Source organism: Pelophylax lessonae (assembly GCF_965119305.1).
Source record: "Pelophylax lessonae genome assembly, chromosome: 2".
Lineage (NCBI taxonomy): Eukaryota > Metazoa > Chordata > Amphibia > Anura > Ranidae > Pelophylax > Pelophylax lessonae.
Window position 1 is genome coordinate 336,359,112 of NC_138769.1, and position 6,000 is coordinate 336,365,111.

Here is a 6,000-nt window from a genome sequence, read left to right on the forward strand (position 1 = left end):
TTGTACCTGGCATAGCAGGGTCAGTATCCAGTTGCTGCAATACATAATTTTGTGCATTCCTGCGTAGGAAGTTGTGCAAAATGCAGCAACACAAGACCACATTATCCACTTTGTACAGTGTCAGGTTTATGGACGTCAGGAATATCCGGAACCGGTTGGCCATTATCCCGAAGGCATTCTCCACAACTCTGCGAGCTCTGGACAACCGGTAGTTGTAAATCCTTTGGTCTGGGGTGAGGTTCCTCTGAGGGTAGGGCTTCATGAGATGCTCCCCAAGCGCAAAAGCCTCATCTGCGATAAACACAAAGCTCATACCCTCAACAGTTTGCTCCCTGGATGGCAGGTTCAGAGTGCCGTTCTTTAGACGACGAGCGAACTCCGTCTGATCAATAACTCCCCCATCCGAATTGCGGCCATTTTTGCCAATATCCAAAAAAATAAACTCATAGTTTGCATTAACTATGGCTAGCATGACTATACTAAAAAAACCTTTATAATTATAATAAAATGTGCCGGAATTCGGAGGGGGGACAATGCGGACGTGCTTCCCATCAATAGCACCCCCACAATTGGGAAAATTCCACTTCTCCAGAAATTGATCAGAAATCTCCAGCCATTGCTCTGCGTTTGAAGGAAACTGTGGGGAAAAAATAAAAAAAATAAAATTAGTGCTTGAGCACATCACATTATTAATTACACACACAGTTGTCTGTTAAATGCTTATGCAACTTGCTAAAAAAATATACAACAGGAAGGCAAAGGTTTGGATATGGGGATGTAACATCTACATACATTTATTTTCAACCTCCTATTGTTCTTATATTGTAAAGGGCCATACACACTAGAAGATTCTCTGAAGACTTTTTCGTGCAGATTTACCTTTTCTATGTAGTGCAAGGGCCTACCAGATTGCATAGGATTTGAAAGTGTTTGTTGGACCTCATATTATTTGGTTTTGGTAAATCGGAAGGATAAATTGTTCTGACAATCTTCTAGTGTGTATGGCCCATTATACTCACCAGCTAGAGCTGAGATTTACAAACTACGGCCCTCCAGCTGTTGCAGAACTACACATCCCATGAGGCCTTGTAATTCTCTGACATTCACAGACATGACTAGGCATGATGGAAATTGAAGTTCGTGAACAACTGGTGGGCCATAGTTTGAAGACCTCTGAACTTGAGCTTTGGTATATGCTGACTTTGAGATTTAGCATGTGGGTGGGGGATGGGTAAGTAAAACTGGGCATTTATACATCAATAAGGGCTTGTGGTCAGTGAAGGTTTTAACATCATTACATAAACATACAGAATCATAGGTGGGAATGGATGGACTGATGTATTTTAGATAAATCATTAACTAGGTACTAAAACATTGGCCAAGGAATAATTGTTTGAGGGAAAGCAATAAAATGACCCAAATTCAAAATACTGTTAACAGGCAATGCGTTTAGGGACACATAGGAGAGAATGGTGGGGTGGTTAGTGGGTAATTTTACAAATGGTTAAAGATAATCTACATCTTTACTACTATGTGCATGCGGACAGAGGGTAGTTTACAAATAATGGCCTGTGTCAATTGCTGTACATCCAAAAACATCATAATTCGGGTGAAACTAGTAATACATGTAATGTAATGTAAAAAATCAAACATACCTTGATATAGTCCTTCTGCAAGACCTTGATGATGGCAGAGCAGGTCTCAGGGATGATGATACCAAGTGCTTGGGGGGAGATGCCTGTGGTGAACTTCAGATCCTGCAGGCTTCTCCCTGTTGCAAGATACCTCAACGTCGCAATTAACCTTTGCTCAGGAGTAATTGCAAGCCGCATACAAGTATCCTGCTTCAGAATATAGGGGGACACCAGGGCAAGAAGACGGTAAAAGATGGGATCCGTCATCCTCAAATAATTCCTGAAGTCATCAGGATTATTTTCCTGGAGCTCCCTCAGCAAGGACATATGAGAAAATTGATCACGGTTAAGCAACCAATTTTTCGTCCAGGAGGTCCGCTTCTTCTTCCTATTGCTCGTACGTCGTCTCAGAGCCAAAACTCCAACACTAACGACAGCAACGGACGAATTCACGGTCGCCATAATAAATTCTCGAACGATGTCTCGGAAAATAGCGAAATGTCGTCAACCAAACAAATGCTACCGAAATCAGCGCGAGATGCCCAGAAGGGTCACGGCCAAACACTCACTTCCTCTTTTGTAGCGGCGAACGTGCGTGGAACGTAGTGACGTCATTTTCTGTCGGAAGACAAATGTCCTGGGCAAGTTTAGAGCACTTTTCAACAGACAAACAACAAACACACCAGCCGCGAACATTTGTAGGACGTTCTGTCGGCCGACGATCGGTACGTGTGTACGGGGCTTATGGCTGGGTTCACACTGCAGCAAGGAGCGGCTCACAGCAGGGGTCCGGTGCGTCCCTGTTCACCATTTCAGGTCCGATTTCAGTCCAAATTTTTGGCTAAATTCGAACCTGAAACAGAGCAGAAGAAGCACAGGACTCCTGTGCAATTCACCTGCATCCAATTCCCAATAGCGTGAACCCAGCCTCAAAGTCAGCAGGTACAGTATTACATTTTTCTGAAGGAGCCTGGAGCTCATCTTTAAAAATAAATAACAAACATGTTATACTTACCTGCTCTGTTAAGTGGTTTTGCACAGTGCAGCTCCAATCCTGCTCTTTTCGGGTTCCCCTCCGGCACTCCTGGCTCCTCCTCTACAGCAACTGCCCCCAACAGCAATCCACTTGCTCTGGGGTCACTGGTGTGTGCTCACTCCCGAGTCCTGCTTTATGCATCCATAAGACATACAGAGCTGTGGCTGGACCCCACTCCCCACTCTCTCCTCATTCGCTTACTGGCTGTAATTTACAATAGCATTAGCAGCTGCCAATGGCTCCTGCTGCTGTCTCAGCCAATGAGGAATGAGAGACTGGGAAGAAGCTCAGCTCTTGTGCACATCACTGGATTGAGAGGGAGCTTAGGTAAGTATTGGGGGGGGGGGGGAGCTGCACAAAGAAGGTTTTTTTACCTTCATGCATAAAATGCATGAAGGTAAAAAAAAAAAAAACCTTGAGACTCTAAGGCTACATTCACACCTGAGCGTAGCGTTTTTCGCGCGTTTTTACCGCGATTTTACCGCGATTTTTGCGGCGATTTTTACAGCGATTTTACCGCGATTTTTACCGCGATTTTTGTGCAGGCGTTTTTAGATTGAATAGAGATCAATGGAAAACGCCTGTAATCTGCCCAAAAAGAAGCTCATGTACTTTTTTGAGCGTTGGGCGTTTTGTATACAGCTTCAAAACGCTCAGATGTGAACAGGGGCCATTGAAATGAATAGGATTTGTCTTGTTGGGCGTTTTGAGAGCTGATCCTAGAGCAGAAAAACGCCCCAAAAACGCCCCAAAACGCCTACATGTGAACGGAGCCTTAAACCACTTTAATTGGTTTGTAAATCCATGTAAACTGATACATTCTTCTGGAAATATTGTGCTGTGAAAAAACAATTAACTGACTGGCTTACCGGAAGAAAATTGTTGAAAGAAAGCCTAAAAAAGAAAACTAATGCAGCCATCCCCCCACCCATACCGAAAAAGTATAGTAAACCTAAGTTTTATTTATTTGTTGCAATAAAGAATGCATGTGGTTTCATTTGGATTTTCAGTCGGAGCTGATCATTCATTTTCCACAGCAATACAATTATGTACAGTATTTATGGAAATAGTTGATTTTTTGAAAGACACAACTCACAATTCTTATAACAAATGGTTTTATTGTTACCTACAGTATGTGGATAGTCATTAATAATATTTTCATTGACGTGGCTGGCATGCTTTCTGGTGAAAACACAAGTTATTGTGCAAACTGCTTCGACTTGACCTTTACAGCAGTTAATTAAAGAAAGATGAGTTCTGGTTGTCATGGCTGGAAACCATGGTTAATCATCCTATAAAATAAGCAGGCAAATTAAAGCAGTGTTAAACCCAAAAACAAAAATGTATTAAATTGCAGTTTAACAACTCTTAGATGTGATGGCTGCATTTGTTTTTATTTTTTTCCCCTTCATTTTCACAAGTTGATCTGGCTAGTAGGTCTGTTGTTTTTCTAGTTCCTTTAACCACTTAACCCCCGGAAGATTTTACCCCCTTCCTGACCAGGGGGTTTTTTGCGATTTTTTACTGCGTGACTTTAACGGACAATTGCGCGGTCATGCGATGCTGTACCTAAACGAATTTTTTTCCCCACAAACAGAGCTTTCTTTTGGTGGTATTTGATCACCTGTGCGATTTTTTGATAATGCGCTATAAACAAAAAAAGAGCGTAATTTTTGCAAAAATAACAATATTTTTCACTTTTTTTTATATGAAATTCCCCCCCAAAAAAATGTAAAAATCAAAATTTTTTAACATTTTCGGCCAAATTGTTTTATGCTACATATGTTTGGTAAAAAAAATCGCAAAAAGCGTATTTTGATTGGTTTGCGCAAAAGTTATCGTGTTTACTAACAAAGGGAAAGATTTTGTCATTTTTGGTGTTTTTTTTTTTAACGAGTAATGGCGGCGATCTGCGATTTTTTTTGCCACATTGCGGCGGACAGATCGGACCCTTGACTGACATTTTTGACACTTTTGGGGGTACCAGTGACATTACTGCAGTAATCAGTGCTATATATATGCACTGTTACTGCAAAAATGACACTGGCAGGGAAGGGGTTAACTGTATTGGACAGGGAGGGGTTAAGTGTGTCCTAGGGGCGTGATTCTAACTGTAGTGGGACAATGCTATTGGTGTAAAAACAAAGATCAACGGTTCTACATAGTAGAACCGTCTGATCTTCATTTTTACACAGGGGAGAATGACAGGCGGCTTGTTTACATAAGCCGCTCTGCCTTTCTCCCGCTGTACCGACGATCGCCGAGTGACCGGCGGACATCAGGTCCGCCGGTCACACGCCTGCACTCCTCCCTGAACGAGCCGAGGCGGGCGTGCACCTCAGCGGGCGTGCGCTCGCCCGCTATTGGCTCTAATAGCAGTGACAGGCGAGTGACGTAGATCTACGTCACTCTGCCTGGCCGGGGCTGACTGCCGCAGTAAATATACTGTGCGCAGTCGGCAACCGGTTAACAGACTACTTAAAATATATTGGGTTGGTGAAATTCTCGCGCTGTCACTCTATATGAATCCTTAATTCCTTTAAAGCTGCAGGTACTATTATTGGTAACCTACGCAATTCAGAAATTTATAACAGGGGGGAGTACCGCGCTTAAAAGGTGCTTAGTGCATGTTATTCATACTAATTACATTTAATAAATTTACTTTCAGTGCTTTCAAATGTTTATAATAAAATCCCTTGTGCTAAAATTATATAGATATTCTCCAGTGCATAAAATTATATAAATATTCTCCAGTGCATAAAATTTAAAAAAATTCTCATTAATAAATAAAATATTTCTTACAAGTGATGTAAATATGTGCTATAAACAATCCTTAAATATATCAAAATTTGTTAAAATAAAGTACCAGTGATAAATTATGTGCTTATAAGCTTCCAATAATAAATAATTCAAAAGTGAAAAAGTGCCAAAGTGTCCTTATATATATAAATAAAGTGGTGTATATTCAGACGCCTTTTCTTTCCCAAAATTCATGCAGGTGCTCTTCCATGCAGTGGCCACTAGGTGTCCTAAGCGCTCACCTCAATTGGCTTTATAACCAGCTTTGTATGGTATCATATGTGATATTTCCTCCTTTTCTATGGTTGATGGATCCGGTCACTAATTCTCACACTTATCCCTTTTCAAACGATATTCCAAGGGGTGTGTGTGGAGCCTTTGAATCTCGATCCCTGGAAGAAGCTGTGTGGGCACGCAGCGTAACGCGTAGGACGCCAAACCGGAAGTGACGTAGCGACATTACGATTGTTATGCATTGGCAAAGACGAAGGAAAATGTGAGTCTGTTATTTTAAATCTGTTTTAATAAAAT